We start from the raw sequence: 17750 nt of genomic DNA on the forward strand, positions 1-17750 counted from the left end.
AAACTTTCCTCATCACTGCGATTCATGAAAGTTAATTTAGACATAACTTTCCCGTTACTAATATCGCAGGCTTCATGTTTAATTTTCTTATGTTTATATGTTTATGTTATCTACCAGTTTTTTTTGTCGTACTTGAAACATATCACCCTTGCACAGTGGGCACCCAAATTATGAATATCTGTTCTTTCTTTCTACCGTTGCTCTGTCTGTTTTTCTTAGTTAGCCTAGCATTGGTGCAATGGCCTCTCTGCACCTGCAAAAAGTAGCAAAGTGGCTAAAGTTAAAGGTCGACGAAAAGATAAAGATACCAAGCCGTATGCTCAAAAGTTTGTAAACAATTTAAAAAATTTACATCCCCCTATTGTTTGAAAGTTGCTTTCGCATCAAACGAACTGGGTAGCCTATTTATTTGCTAAAGTACACAACAAAGCAAAAAGTCACTCTAGATAGGAGCTGCAGTGGAATGTTCAGCACAGAAAATGTTCTATTTGACGCACCATTAATGGGGCTTATCAGCTGCTCCTATTGTGTGGGAACGCATATTGAGTAAACTAGCCTTTGCACCAATGTTACCTTAAGGGGACACCAGAGAAAGGTTGAAATCAAAAACAATATATTCACACTTGACTGCCTACTGTGCATTGTGTGATGTTTTCACTGTACAAAAGAAAAAGACTACTGTGGTAGGTAATCATAAAGACAAAAGTATTAAAATAGTGTTATGTGTCAGTCAACCATCTGTGACCTCCAGTGTTCATAAAAACCCATTTTCTCCGTATATGTGAAGCCACAGGTAGGCTTTCGTAACTCAGTCATGCTTGCTAAGTTAAAAATCACAAGAAAACTCACAAGAACTTTTTATATGAGTGACATGCAAAGGGTGGCACCTAATGGAACTTAATGCATTTGCTGATGGTAGATTACAGCCGGTACCTAATCTGCTCTTACAGGGTGACTTGTGATGAGCAGAAGCCTTCCTCACATCTCTACTTTCTGTATGTGTCTTTTGGCTCTTCCTGCACCATGTGTATTGTATTGTTACAGCTGCACGTGTGTAGCTGGGTACAGTTTAGTAACACCTAATCTGCTTCCTCCTTGTCCTCGTCATTCATGCGCTATCTTTGTCATAACAAAATACAGCTACCTGTGCTACATCTGTTTCCGACGTGTTTCCTTTATGGCCAAATCTTGTATTAGTGCTTATTGCAATCAGTGAATTGTTGGTGTCTTAAAAAACATAGTCTTAAAAAACATGTTATGTCAATGTAAATAGAATGAATCTTTAGCTTAAATATTGCTGTATGTTTTCTCTAATATTGTCAGTTATTAAGTTTTTATGCACTGTTGCAGATTGTATGAAAGAATAAATTGATGCACAACTTTTAATATGGTGTTTTTCAGATCAATTTCAACTCAAGCTAAGTAAGAAACATGCATGAGTTGCGTGGGAGAAGTGCCAACATGAGTACCATACGGTAAGACAGCTGTTTTTATTGTTAAATTGGTTTATCGATTGCCAACCAGTTGCTGTCTGCAATTTGTAATGCATAGATTAGTAATCTAAGTTGGAATATTGTTCTTATTGCACTTCATTGTCTGGTTCTCCTTTTTGCACCATTGTCGCCCTTCGTTACATTTATGTGCACTTTATTTGCATAGGAGGTTAAATTAAGTTCTAAATAAAAATACGCATGTGAGAACAGTGAAATAGGTTTAGCTTAAGAACCTATTGACATATTATAACTTTATGACTTGTGTTGGGGTGAACTTTTCAGGAGTGACATACTATTTTGGGGTGTCATTATGGCTCAGAGTGGCATTTGCATGTCATACACATGCAGCTGCAAGGTACATAGGTGTTTCTTTCAAACTGTTTTGCTTGGTTGGCCATTGATTCCAGTTTAATAGTAAAGAGAACTGTCGTGCACATGGTGATTCTCTGCTGACTGATACATTTGACACTTTCAGAAGACAATAAGAAAGTGTTGAAACATTCAGTTTTTGTTGCTAACTTGCCACATGCTTCTTAGGAGATTAGCTATGGATTCATTATTATTCTATGTTGTTTTTTCACAATAGTAACTTTGCACTGCCAGCAAAAGTTTGACTCATTTTTAAAAGCGGCTCGACACTGCCAGCCAAGAGTCGAATGACTTAAATGGATTAGTTAGTTTACTCTATTTGCACCATGCGTAACGCGACACACACTAATGGAGTCATCAGACTCGTCAAGAATAGTTACCTGACTCCTTCAGCAGTGGTCATGTGACCCTTTATCTTGACTCGTCTAGAATATTAACAGACTCCCACAACAGTAGTCATGTGACCCTTTATCTTCAGTCGCTTGACACATCTAGAAGAGTTAACAGACTCCCTCAACAGTAGTCTTGCAACCCTCTTGAAAGGGTCCAGTAGAATACTAGAAAAGAGTATGCATGACTATTGCGTGAGGAGTTAAATAACCACCTTGTAAACATCACAGATAGTCTTTGGACTCTCCGGCAAAAGAGAGTTTGGGTGTCTCCCCCAAAGTGTGTCATGTATGTGGCGAACCCAGACTCCGCGAAAAGAGTAAGGGATACTCTTTTTTATTGCGATAGCAATTATATGGACACTTCAACCGGATTTCTGCCGTCAGCGTCGCCGTGAGGTTCCGTATAGATAAAATCTTCGCCGCGCGCCGTATGCCCCAGCGGAAGGGTGCGGGGACTCGCGCTATCACGGAGAGCGAACGCACTCAATCTCCCACGCGCAAGCAAGGAAGCGGAAAGCCAGCGCCGGAGGGAGCAGGGGGGGGGGCACTTCTCTGCCAACAACCGCGCTCGTCGCTCGTCCGCACAGTCTCTTATCTCTCCCACGCGCAAGCAAGGAAGCGGTAAGCCAGCGCCGGAGGGAGCAGGGGGGGGGGGGGGGGGGCACTTCTCTGCCAACAACCGCGCTCGTCGCTCGTCCGCACAGTCTCTTATCTCTCCCACGCGCAAGCAAGGAAGCGGTAAGCCAGCGCCGGAGGGAGCGGGGGGGGGGGGGGGGCGCACTTCTACGCTGCCAAGAACCGCGATCGTCGCTCGCTCGCACCGTCTCTTATCTCCACACGGCTCTGACCTTTATGCGCTCCGTTTCCGTTGAAGCGATAGACCGCACGTACGTTCGCCGCTGCGGCGTATGCGCTTGCTGCCAGAGTTTTGACGGTCGTTGTCTGCAGTCATTCAGTGTGATTCAGTTAGTAATAGTCGGGCCACATTTTCCAACGCACGCTACACATGCAATGCTGCCCGGATCGCCAGTGCAGCGCTACAGATGTGTCCCTTCGCACGCGCTGCCCACGGGAAGCGCTTCTCATCAACACCACCGTTTCACATGCGCCTTCTCGTGGTCATCGAGTGTCTCGTCATGTCGGTCTACTTACGCCGCAGCACACCTCCTTACTTAATCAGCTCATGTTTACTACAATTCATATTGCTACCAAAGCCGCTCACCTTACTTCGTATGACATTGCTGTGTTGCTATCGCATTCATTGCTTCGCCCTTAGGGCGAAACTGTGACATTTTTTTTTCTTAGTGTGTAGCGGGGACACAGTGACATTTCGTTTCGCCGCGACAAGCCCTCCTCAGTACATTCACTTGTACCGGATGTCATTTCCTATGAAGCCGTTTCGACCCCGTCCGGTTCAGTGCGTGCACTGTGCACGCTACGGTCACACTACGGCCTGTGTTTTTCCGGAAAGGTGCCTGCGGTGCGGTGGGCAACACTGCACGACCTCCTGTGAGCAACGACGACCTCGATGCTTTCACTGCGGAGGGCCGCACCCTGCAAACAACCCGCGGTGTGCGCGCTGGCAGGAGGAGCGCAAGGTGGCGACGCTGGTTGCTGCTGCCCCCAGTCCTCTCCTACGACAAGCCCGAGCCACGGTGCGGGCTAAGGCTTCCCGGACCACGACGATCAATGGCCCTGTTGGCGTCCCCGCGATATCCAAGCGTAACGGCCGCAGTTACGCCGCTATCACTTGCGGCTCATCGGCGTTGGGATCAGAATCTTTCACCAGACAAAAACTAGCCGCTGGAGCGCTGGATCTGGTACCGCGCGATCCTGCGGGCGCAGGTGCCAGACGAAGAAGACGCAATCGGAAGGCTTCCATCAAGCCGTCTCACGCCTTAGTGACTGTGGCGCAAACCGCGGGGCGCCTATTCCGGAAGTGACTACTCCATCTGCTGCCGTGAACAAATCGCCTGCAGATGCGGCCGCTGCAATGGCATCCACACGGGCGGAGGTAGAGAGCTTGAAGCTGCTCCTGCAGTCTCCCCACTACCCACTAGGCGTCTCCTCCTTTGCAGCGGGTGGCCCGGCCAAACAGGTTAAACCATGGCTAACATCCGGGGAAACTGCGGCCGCCACCCGAAGGTGCTGCAGTGGACCTCGTTGCGGCGGCGGCAAGCTCACCTCTCGGAGAGTCTCCTGCGGGGCCATTACGACGTACTCGCCCTGCAAGGAGTTGGTGTGGCGGCTGATGAGCTCCGACTCCCCGGCTATATCGGGTACTCCAGCGTCACGACGTGCACTGGCCTCCTGCTCTGCGACCCCCTCCATGCCTGGACGTCGGCCATCCGCAAGCAGCCCCACGCTGTGCGGTCCCTCACACCGAGATCCCGGTTGCAGACCTGACCAGCGGACCAATGGAGTGCTGTGCGGTGACCGTACGGCTCAGATCTTCGGACACTGCCATCTTTGTGCGCCCCTGCCGCCCCTGGGACGCTCGCTGCCCATTACCGCTGTCTGACCGTCTGGGACAGCAGTGCGTGCTCTGCGGCGACTTTAACGCACATCATACGGCCTGGGGTAGCAGCAGCTGCAACCGCCGTAGCAACGCTGTGGTAGCTGCTACACTTCAGGCCGGCCTTGTCATCCTAAACACCGAGGAGGACACTTACGTGAGCAGGGGCTCCCGCCAGCTTAAGAACAGACCTCAACATTACTACAGAACACTGTTCTTACACATGGGCCACGGCGCCTGACACTTGGGGGTCCAATCACCATCCCCTCATGCTGACGTCGCCGTCCGCTCGACCCCCCTGGTCAAGATCCTGAAAGGTCATCCACTGGGATACCTACCGGCGGAACCTCGCCAACAATTCCAGCGGGGACTTTCTGCGGGCTGTCGACTTCTTCCCGGAACATAACAGTAGATTCCGTCGTCACCGGTGCACTGCTGACTCCATCGCGGACGTAGTGTCATCCCTGGAGAACGCCAGAGGCTCTGGCGAAGTGGCACTCCTTGTGCTGCGGAAAGCGCCTTTCATGGCTTTCCTTACCCGATCATTGAGCGCTCTCTAGACGATCTAGACGAGTGCTCTTTCTCACAGGGCGCCCCCTTTGTGTAAGGGTGGGAAATGCTGTGAGCATCCCACGGGCGGTTTGTTCCGGAGTGCCTCAAGGATCCGTCATGAGCCCCTTCCTTTTCAACTTGGCGCTGGCGTCTCTTCCGTCTGCCATTCCAGTAGACTTCCGGCATGGTGTCTACATTTCCGTATATGCCGATGATGTAGCTTTGTGGACGCTGGGTCCCACTAGAAGCCTTCCAGCCGTGCGGTCCTGCTTGCAGCGTGCCCTGGACGAAGTTGTTTCCTACTTCCAAGCAGTGGGCCTCGTGTATCGTCCACGAAAGCAGAGGCCCTTCTCAGTTTTCGTGGACGATACACGATACACGAGGCCCTTCTCGTCCATCCCAGCGTGGCCTTACGCCGTCGAGCTGTTCCGATGGTGCTGGGCGGCAACCGCATACCACGGAAGCGGGCCGTGACCTACTTGATTGAGCTGTAGATAAGACCACCGGCTCTCCTGGGTGCCAGTGGTCAACGCCGTGTTTGCTCAAGTGCTGAAGGCGATCTTAGCGGTGATCGCTTGCAACACACATGCGCGCATGCGCACACCACCGCATGGCAGCGCCGCCGTGAGCGCGCGCCGAGCAGACGACGCCTTCCACATGTTTTCAACTGTTTACGCAGAAGAAAACAAAAGCGCGCAATGAAACGCTTAAGGTAAAAAGCCCAAATAAAGTCATTTGAGTCTCTCATAAGTATTTAAACTCTCTTGAAATGAAGTTTAAATCTTTTATGAAAATTACTTTGGCAGATTACTACCAGAAGAACTGCTTAACACGTAGATCTGCCTGACTGCCGCCGCTTGCAAGTTGCAACTGCTTTGTTATTTTCGTTCTTTTCGCACTTCAGCACTAGTTTTATTTGTTGTGTGTGTTTCGTAAAGCGCGATGCCCTAATGCTGCGTCCCACGCTGCACCTCAAGCGAACAACGAAAGGAGCCCGGAGTGTCCTTTCATGAGCTACCATCCGACAGCCCTACGCGCGAGCGATGGATAACTGCAATAACGTGAAAGGTTTCCGTACCTAACACTACATCTGATTACACTGTTGTGTGCAGCCTACACTTCAAACCATCTGATTTACGAGACGACTGCAAGCGACGTCAACTGAACCCAGGCAACGTGCCCAGTGTGTTCAGTGCCCGGACGCCGCGCACGGAGAAATGCGGCGCTCCGGCGAAACCCGAGGATCGAGAAACTGGAAAACGCAAGCGCGAGCCTTCGCCAAGTGTGCCCTGCCTGTCAGTGTGTGGAGATAAGAAAGACGAAGATGTGGTTGCAGAAAGCAACGTAGCACCTTCCAACTGAACAACCTGCTGAGCTGGCGACGTTACCAAGTGCTGCTGGACAAACCAGTAGGCAATTCCCAGATTGTAGAAGCAGCGCACTCAGCTTTGAACATGGCGCGACTGCACCGATGGGCGCATCGCATGATCCTGCAGGAAATAGAGAACAGGTCACAAATGTTGCCACAGCTTTGAGGAACAAGAATCGATAAACCAAAGCCAATGATAAATGTTCATTCGCCACACAGACAGTGCCAACACCGTATTCTTCAACTTTTTTTGGCCAGCTTAAACGATGGCGACAAAAAGAACGCGCCCTGAGAGTGAAAATTGATAGACTAAGCAGGACAGCTTAAGGAAAGCTGCTTAGTGCGTGCATTTTTAGAAGTTGCGGCCGATGAAGAAGACGGAAGTGCAAAAGCAGTGCTGCTTCGAGACCAAGTTAAGAGTTACAAGAAAAAGAAACCGCAGTGGTCTGAAATCACAATCAGACACTGTATCGTTAGTCGACACCTGTCGACGAAGACCTACGAGCACATCACATCTGAGGGGCTCCTCCGACTACCATGTCGAAGCACTCTACAGAAATATATTGGAACAGTCGCCGGAGAAGTCGGGTTTAACGACCTGGTACGTTGCCGCCTGGAAGCAGAACTACAAAAACTTCACACACCTCAGTCCAAGGTGTGCGGTCTCGTGGTAGACGAGATGAGGATTCGGGAGAAGCGGATCTATACAGCAAGCAAAGATGCATTTGTAGGGTATGTGGACATGAACCCTGAACTCCAAGATATTGGTCCCAGCTCTGTAGACGAAGTCCTAGCCAACTCCTTTGTGCGTTTTACTGTGCGGTCTGCACTCGAGGTTTAAGATACCTGTAGGGTATTTTTTTTACCAAGGCTGCACGGGAGAACAGTTGTACGCCACGTGCTCAAGAAGACGACCGATAAAGGGATTGGAGATCGATCGGCTGGTGACCGACAACCACAAGGTGAATGTGGCAGCAGTGGACATTCTTTGCGGAGGCAAGGCAAGCATACAGGCGTCGCACCCTGCCGATCCCTCTAAGGAGATTTTTCTTTCTTTCGACCAAAGTCACATTATAAAAAATGTGAGGTCACAGTTTCTGCCGAAGGACTTCGGCAAAGAAAAGCAGATCACATCAAAGTATGAAGTCTGTACAAAATGCAGAAGAACTCGACAGTAAGGCCAGTAAGGTTCCTGAACAGAAAACACCTGTATCCACCAAACATCGAAAAAGTGAACGTCAGGTGAGCAGTGCAGTTGTTTTCAGTTCCCGTAACTGCCGCACTTTCCTACTTCAAAGATCAGGCCGGTCACACATGTGATCTGGACTTCGCTACACCAGGACCCATAATTTAATTCATGGAAATTATACAGAGGTGGTTTACAATAATGGACATCAGCAACTGCCAACGCAACCATTGCACCAACGCCGACGACCGCAAGTTTACGGATGGAAGACCTCATGCATGGAAGACCTCAGAAACGAAAGTGCAGCCGGCAGCTTTTTAAGCAAGAAAACGTACCACGCTCTTTCTTGTCTTTGCGACCACGTCAAATGTAGAGTGCATTCGTCACTTCGTGACTGTGAAGAAGTTCCGGTTCGTTCTCACACGCAAAATGTCGAGTGACCCGACATTTATCCTATTGCAAAGGGGGTTTATTCGGCTCGTATACAGCAGCGACAAACGAAGCACCAGCAGGTGGGGCGTGTAGCCAGGGGGCGTGCTGGGTACGAGCCACCCGATGGCGACGGGTCTTTTTGGCGTGACGATCTTCTTACTCACAGGCCCTGTATGTTCGCTAATACTGTGCAAAGTCTGTCTGTCTAGTGCAAAGTTTTGATTCTCAATATTAACTGAAAGCTGTCCGCCCCATAGCTTGACTGCCAAGCTTTGTAGTCACGATGTAATGCTTATCGTAGTATCCCGTCGTTCCAACCGACGTCAACAGCTCCGACACTAATGTATGTCGATAGTACAGAAAGTTGATCTAGTTGGAATCTTGACACCATTGCATTGATTTTTCAGCGAATTTGTGATTCATAAAAGCGCTGGAAGTACGCAACATCGGCTTGCGCAACATCTCTGACTTGCTTTATTGAGAGACGAACAGCGCCGCCATTCTGCATTGCTTGCATCACTGACCGTCTCGCGACTCTTCAACCTCTCTCGAAATAATTCAGGGTGTTCGACTTACACGATAGAACAATACCATATAAAGCCGAAAGGCAATAGAGCCAAGGAAAGCATAGGGGTAATTAGCCGTTGTTGGTAGTAAATTGTAGAGAATAATGAAAAAAATGAAAGTGGGCTGATAAGATACCTTGTCGCCGGTGGGAGACGAACTCACAACCTGCGCATTACGAGTGCGTTGCACTACAAATTGCAATATGGCGACGGCCATCAATCTATCCAATATCTTGGGTATGTATTTGTACTAGATCTCTAGCCCTGGGAGTGTTACTAGCGCCACTCACGTGGAACATCCTTTTTTTTTTGCCCGATGGTGTCGCGTAACACGTGAACTTAGCAGAGAAGGCAAGTGGCTAATAAATACTCGTATGCTACCTGATGGTCTGCTAAGGCTGCGTGATTCGAGCTACCAGATACTGACACGTGTACATGTCACGTGTACATACACGTCTACTGGGTCACAATGCAATAGAGCGCTGTTCTGTACACCACGACAGGATGGCCCAGGAGCCCGCTGATCTGCACCGTCAGCATAAAGTTCACGAACGTCAGCAGCATTCCGCGCGACGGGGTGTGCGACTTCATCTTCTACGAGTCGTTCTACCTGAAGAACAACCCGAGCGGCTGGACCGACTCGGGCCTGGACCACTTCCTGACGCTCGGCCAAAGCATGCGCATTACGGCCGTAGGCGCCTCCTTCTCCCCAGCGTGAGTGTTACCAGATGCACCATCAAGCGTCTCTGGTTTGGTATACCTTGGGGGGCAAGCGACTACATAATCAATTCAATTCATTTTTATTGATAAGTAAATTAGTACACAGATAGTATACAGGAAGGGGTCCCAAAGTAAAAACTGCAGGCGGGACTGAGATTCCTGATTGTGATTAATTTTTTATTTGAGCGCACTTCTGCTGAGATTCTGCTTCCTCTGAATTTCTGATCCATGATGTGTACGACGCTCTCGCACTGAATATATATATATATATATATATATATATATATATATATATATATATATATATATATATCAGACTGCATGAAACACGATTTAATACAAATCTTAAATATATTACGTTTGTATTACGAGTGGATGCGTGGCTTATCGCGAAATAGCCGCTTTTAACACTGGCAGTGAATAAAAAATTAACACGCCGTCATTACCGCTTGCCGAACAAGGCGCAGCACCAAGACCGATGAAAACTATAGGCGTGGATTCTCGGCATGACCTCTGAGATGCGGCTGCGCCCGCAGTGTGCGGAAAATCTCGGAGACTATATGCTGAAATTTACATCACAGCCAGTAACCACCAGTTGCACGCGTCGTCTGCTAAAGTGCTATTTAAAGGTTGTGACTTGGACAATCAGATGTTTAGCAGCAGCTCTGTTATTATTGATTGGATAGCATATACTAATTTATGAATTCAGTTTTGCCAGAGTGAAATTTAGTTGCTGTTGCGCCTTTAAAGGACACTAAAGAGAAACATATTAAAATGGAAAAAATACCATCTAGAAATCTCGCAGACAGTTGAAGATAAAATCGTGTCTGAAACGTCCGCATACCTTTAGCGCAATTCAAATCGCCTGCCCCCAAGAGGGGCAGTGTGACGTTGCATACGCCATCACCGCCCTTTACTGCCGTCGATGAATAAAACAGCGCCCGATAGACGGCGCTACAGTCTTCAGCTCAAAACGCGAACGCGCGGCCACGAAGAAACCGAGCTGCTTTCGGTCAAATGGCATGAACCGTTCGGGTATCCTGCGACATCACATGGACGTGGAGTTCTCTGCTACGTGTATGAGAATAACTTCTTCTTGGGCGAGTTGGTGTTTGCTTAACATGAGCTTTGTAGCGCAATAACTCGAAAATAAAAGCTAACACATGAGGAACGAGAGGAAACTAAATGTAGCGCTCGCCGTTCCTTTCCTCTCGCTCCTCTCACTGTTATAATTTATTTTCGAGTTTTTGCGCTACAAAGATCATGTTGTGCTACGTGCAGTTTGTGCGAGTTTCGCAAGCCAGTAAAACCAGCGCTGTACTAGGCGACAACTAAACTACTGAAACGCGAAAGCACCAGAGGCGCAGAGTAGAGCGAAAACGAAACCTTTCCACCGCCCGCCTCGTTGTCAAGGGTAACGTCAGTTGTTTCTTCTAAACATCAAACAAATGGAGCGATAACGAAACTTTTCCACCGCCCGATTCGTTGTCAAGGGTAACGTCAGTTGTCTCGTCTAAACATCAAACAAATGGACAAGTTGCATTTTTTTGTCTTGTAATGCAATGCACTGAACTTATTACGAGAGGTTGCGTACTAGAGAGACAATTATGAGGAGTTGCTACGTCATCGGGCTAGAACTTGGATGTCCCGGGTCAGTCGCAAATCGTGTCCTGCATTTACCTCAATTTCTCGAGTACCCCTTAGATGTCCTGGAGCATTAATCTACCACTTTAGCTTGACTTAATCTTTGCATTTACTATTCCTTTAATTTAGTTGCTGCAAGAGTACCTTTCATGTACACTTTGTGCCACGCTTGCAACCTCACTGTGTCCATTCGCCACCTTTCTTCTCACAGCAAGGACACGCTGTTCGCCGATGCCCTCAGCGGTGACCTAAACACCGCTGTAGACAAACTGCTCAGCCTAGGAGTGTCCCACTTCGGCATGCTCAGCCTGTACCGCCGGTACGCCTCATCGCCCAAGTTCTTGCAATGCCTGAGGATTCTACAGGTGCGCCGTGCAGGCTATCAGCGACCGTAGCGACGAAGAGATCAATAGAATCTACGATCACCCTCAATGTTGGTACAGCAATAGATGAAGCGATTTATCTAAAGAAAGGTGGAGATGTCAGCCTTAGCTATAGCTTGATTTCCCTTTCGTTCTACACTACACTTGGGGAAAGTGACGGAAAAGAAGTGAGGAGGGGTTGTGATCAAATTCAAACTCTCACACCGTGATAGTGGCCTGTCTCAGGTATTTCCGAAGTGCATTCAATAATGAAGCTTTACCTGTGATTTAACTTATGCTCCTTTAGCATCTGTTGTCGTAAAAGCGGTTCTTTTAACAATTTACAGAAGAATATAAATAAGTTGTAGCGCATACGGCAGGCAGTAGCGCATACGACAGGCATTACCAAATCCTGACTGGGAGCTTACCATTCAGAAGGAAAGCGTGCTATCATTGCATACTACCAGTGCTAACATGTGGGCCAGAAACTTGGAGGGTAACACCAGCTAACCGGGGACAGGGGTCGCAATATCAGCACTGGTTGTGACGCTCTGCCAAGCGCAGCACGTTAACCTTCATTCACGAAGTGTGATTTTCATTCGGCGACACAGTGCTTTCCGTCGCGCGCTCTCCACGACTCGGCACGCCATGTTGTTGGTGCGCCGTTCCGATGTTGTGCCGATCGGCCCGATTGTGGGCAGGGCAACAGCAAACGCTGACGAAATAAGTTCTGTCCAGTCGGCATGTGGTTTCACCGGCGCTGTTTTGCATCGCAGCTGCGGACTAAGCAATGCTGTATGTCCGGAGCTTTTAAAAAGCGCGAAGCATAATGCGAAACAACCTAATGCAAACATTTTTGTGGTTTCTGTGATACTTTTCATTCTAATAATACAAGCGTGAATACTTTGTAAAACAGAGGGAAACCATGTGTATCGCTCCGGCCTACATAGCAACGCCGCCGACGCGTGTGAAAGCTGTCAACGAAAATCGATGACGGATAAACCATGCATGCGATGTCGTCACATGCATCGAGAAACCTCTTAGTCACAATTTTTGCAATTTATTTAATGATACTATATGTCCCTAGCAATTACAAAAAAATAATGGGGTTTCACGTGCCAAAACCACGATCTGATTATGAGGCACGCCGTAGTCGGGGACTCCGGAATAATTTCGACCACCTCCGGTTCTTTAAAGTGTACCTCAATCTAAGTACACGGGTGTTTTCGCATTTGGCTCCCATCGAAATGCGGCAGCCGTGGCCGGGATTGAATCCCACGAGCTCGCGCTGTGCAGCCCAACACAATTCCTAATTACTGATTAATTTTATCCTAGAAGCAAACTTGTACGCATGTAACAGTTTTAATATCGGCGCAGAATTGTTAGGAACAACCTCGGAAAAAGCCGACAGAAACGAGACAATGTCTTTTGTCTTCTTAGTTTATATAATTCGTTCTCGCTTCTCTCTTGGGATTTGAAGTTATACATACTCGTGCGTACGCCGCCTTTATTTCATCAGTTTTTTATATATTTTCTGCAGGATATCCGCAATCACGTCAACTCCAATGTACCCCCCAACATGCCCACTCCAATCCTGTACACCGTGGTCGGCGCACTCTTCGATGAACCGCTCCTTTACCAGAACATCGACAGATCCAAGCAAGTTGTTTGCCGTTACTTTTCAAAACTCTCTGCAACATGCAATACTGAAATCGCAATGAACGGATATCACACTTTATAATTTTCGTCTAATAGCTATGTTCCGTAAATATTTAGTTTAAATCTATAAAGACACCCGTTGTCACATGCATACAGGTTTAATCAATTTTGTTGTTGCTTGAAATACTACGTTCTGACGTCTACGTTTCGCCATTTCAGTGTAGCTGTTTTTCTTCTTTGTTTTTTACTAAGTTCGTTGCACTGTCTGTGCACAAGATAACTTCTACAATAAAATCCAACAACTATTTGCTCTATCTATTACACATATTACAACAAGATGTTAGTTATCCACATCCAAAGGGGCTACAGCGCTGAAGCCAGCTGAGGGACGAATAACATGGGGCAGAAACGGTGCTTGTGTCGATGCCTTTTATTCGTTCCTTGCCTGTTTCAGCGGTCTACTCGCTCTCATTACGTTGGTTTGATGAAATTAACAAGCATTGCGTTGGAACACCCCACTGACATGAGTTTATTCTAGGAACCATTCACTTCACTAAAACGTTTATCCAATATCACTGGAAATTCATTGTTCAAGAAACTTGGACGAGGATTTACCATAGTGTAGCAGAACTTGCTGGTAAAGCCTCCAAGTCAAGAAAGTTACACGCACCATAACCTCTAGGGTGGTAGTTAAAAGCAAAATTTAACATCATATTAAGCATCTTTTCACACGACGGCGCGGGCGGTGGCCGCATTTCGATGCGGGCGAAATACAAAGACGCCCGTCTCCCGTGCATTGAGGACTTTAACGTTAAAGATCCCCTTGTGGTCAAAATTATTCTGGAGTCCCCCACTACGCGTCATAATGAAATAGTGGTTTTGGCACGACAAGCTCAAGAATTGAAGGAAATTTTTAAGGAGTACGTATTTCGGTTCCAGTGGCAGAATATCAAATAAGTGGCGCTTGCAGCTGCGAAGACTGCTCGCCTCAAGGAAAGCACGAAAATGAGACAGACAGGCGGCGACACCGAGGGCAGATGCGTGCGTCAGCTCTGCGTGACGTCACAGATTGTCAAAATACATTCAAATAGGAATATATACCGGGGTTATATAATGCTCGAGAATGTGCGAGGGTAGGTACACTTTTAAAATATGCATTTTCGATCGGAGATTGCAGTAAAGACTCAGAAAAGGAAAATCACGCGTCAACGGTGACCTGTTCAGGCGCAAAATGTGCGATGGCAATGTTTCTTGCCTCGTCTGGTTCTACCAGTAATAAATTTCAATATCTGCTTCAATTCTGCGTGCGCACCTAATTTAGCGCTGAACTCTACATAAAAATCAAATATAAAAATTGAGAATGTAACGTCCAAAAATTACACATACGAGGTCCTCGTAGTTAAGAGCTTCGGACTGATTACATTCGACCACCTGGGGCTCAGTAACACGCACGTAAGACTAAGAGCACGAACGTTTCTAGCATTTCACCCACACCAAAATGCCGCAGCCGTGGCTGGGATTCGAACCCACGACCTCGTGTTCAGCAGCATAACATCGTAGCCGGCGAGCGACCATGTGGCAAGTGGAAATGAAATTACCGTCCGGCTCGGACGGTCTTCCGGAATTCTTGTGACAGCGAAACAACAGTGCCGAGCGCCGGGCGCCTTATAACAGCGAAGCTGTTTAAGCCAGCCGTAATTTGTGGTTGGTATCAAGAAACTATCAAGAAATACAAGAAAATTTAACTTTCTTGCCCAGGTGGGATCCGAACCCGCGTACCCACGGTCCCAAGGCAAGCGTCGTAACCCCTAGGCTATACTGCCACGCTTGCAGATCATACTTTTATGCGAACCATGTGGTTGCGTTCGAGCGCCGTCTTCTTCGACCACAGCTGGCGCGTTCGCACGCTCGTGCTTTGCGAGGTGAAGAAGAGGTTTTGCGCGCTATGAGAGCGAGAGAGACGCATTCACGGAGCGGGTCTGCTGGAACGTGTTGTCGACTTTGCAACGCGGTTTCGGTGTTGCAAGCTACGCTATGCAACGCGCAGTGACGGCCGTAAGTCCGAGACGCGCGAAAAGAAATTATCATAATGAGTATTAAGATGAAAAGTTGGGCTACGGAAAATGCTGGGCTATGATCGCCCAGCTTCGCTGTTTCAAGCGTTACGTGACCGAGTGTAATTTTAAGCGGTTTTTCTTTTAGCCAACACGGAAACTGCGGTTTCATGCTTAGAAAAATGTCGCAGTTTCGCCCGAAAGGCGAAGCATCGATTGCGATAGCAAATTAGTAGAACGCTATTCGGAGTAATGATAGTAGTTTTATCGGCTGCATAATCTTGGACACATTGGCTTTACTAACTGAATTAACAATCGTGGTGTCAGCGCGCACAAGCAAACATGAATAGATCATACTGAATGACCGCAGCCAACGACTGTCAAAACGCTGGCAGCAAGCACAAGTTCGCGCGGTCTATCGCTTCAACGGAAACTAAGCGGCAAATGCACAGCCCATACAAAGGTCAGAGTAGGGTGCCTCGATGCCAGCGCCGCCGCTTTCTCGCTGCGACGCCATCTTGAGTCACAGCGAGCGGTTGCGAGTGCTTGGTGCCGGTGCTTAGTTCGAGACACAGTGCGCGCGGATGCTTCGCTGACGCTTCTACTTGCTGGACAGTGTTCAGCCGCATGAATGACAAGCTTGTCAAGTGCATCGAGTCGACATGACGGGCTGTTGTGTTCCCAAGTGCACCGGATCGACGCGTAATGGGCTTCGTTGTTTACGCTTCCCCCGGGACCCAGAGCGAAGGAACAGATGGGAAGCCCAAGTAAAGCGGTATCACTGGAAGGCAACGGATAGCTCCTACATTTGCGAGGTAAGTGTCAAGAAAGTTTAGACTATCGCATCGTGTTTTTCATTTAAATAAGAAAGTATTCTCTGATCCTCGCTCACGAACTAAGCACTGCACCGTTGCTGAGAAGCCTATGGTTTGCGAGCGCGCGTCGCATAGGCTTTTGCCGTTTTGATCGGCGCAGACTATGCGAGTAGTACCCTTATTTTAAGAACTGACGAAAATGCTTCGCCGCGAAATAGCCTTACATTAGCTACAAATCGTCATGTAAACCACATATTTTACTTTTTCACGGGAAGCACACATCGTGTGTCTCTTGTTTCTTTTTTCCCCTCAGTTTCTTTTTTCGCTACTCGTTATTTGGGACTAAAGAACGCAGTGCTTCTTCTGGGGAGAGCGGCTGCTCTGTACGTGGCAAGCGAAGCATTGTGATTTTCTCTATTCTCAGCAGATATCTTGCGGATCTCAGGTTGTTTTGTTATATAGCTGATTTTTTAGACGAATATATTTGTAGCGTGGTGCTCGTAAGCCGATGGTGATTCGTGCTCATTCCCGATCGTAGTGGGTATTGTGACGGTCTTGAAATGCCTGTGCACGGTATGCCCAGGTGTAGTAGTGTTAAGGGGCATCATTGGACCAAAATGTTTCGCCGCTTTCTGGCATGGTGTCTGTTGTAGCCTGTGCATTTCTTCGAAACGTGTGAAGCGAGGTAATGCAGCATTACTTCTGCAAAAATTTATTTTTAAGCACTGTAATGGGTTCTCTGTATGTACAAGGCAACTTTTCATATCAATAATCACTTTTGTTGTTTTACTTGTACTTACTTAGAAACACTTTGAAGAGGACCAGTACGAGGGAAATCGACAGGATGGGCGCCGTCTGTAAGTCAAAAGCCCTACATCATCATGGACTATATTTTCGAAGTGAAAAACATTGCTAATCTGTATTTGACTGTCTTAGTTTCATTTACGGTTTTTGTACGCGATATGTATGCAGTGATGTTTATTTTTCAATGTAGTTATCAGTGTTCTAATGGTTATTTATAAAATGTTCTGTACTCGCCATCGATGTGTTTGGCTGATGCGACGTATTCGATGGTAGCTGATGTATTCTGGCTGGATATCTTGATTAATATTACCCGCGGTTGCGTTTTATTGTTTCCATTCTTGTTTTCGATTTATATTGTGTGTAATAAGGTTGATGTACTCACTTGACCCCCCCCCCATGTAATGAATAAATTAAAAAAACTCACTATCCCGAATTGTGTGTCGAGCCTACCTTGCGAATTTTTTTTTATCTCGTCTTTCAACATAACCTTCAGGTACCACACAGTACATATAATTTTTCATGTACATATCTCTTTCATGATTTCTTTCATGTACTAGACATTATAAGTAAATGTATTTTGTGCATGGTTTGGTTTCTTGTGTACTACGCAAGATTGACACAGACAAGGTACGTTACATGTTTCTCTACAGCACTAACTAAACCTTATTTTCACATCGCACTTATTTTTACACCAGCTTAATCCTGTCAGCACACAGTTTTGTGGGCAAAAAAAGCAAAATTGCGCGTAGATATCGTCAAATAATTGCAACGAACGCGAAGAGCACGCGCAACGCAAGGGAAACTAACCGCCGTGCGCG

Source organism: Dermacentor silvarum, chromosome 3 (assembly GCF_013339745.2).
Source record: "Dermacentor silvarum isolate Dsil-2018 chromosome 3, BIME_Dsil_1.4, whole genome shotgun sequence".
Classification (NCBI taxonomy): domain Eukaryota; kingdom Metazoa; phylum Arthropoda; class Arachnida; order Ixodida; family Ixodidae; genus Dermacentor; species Dermacentor silvarum.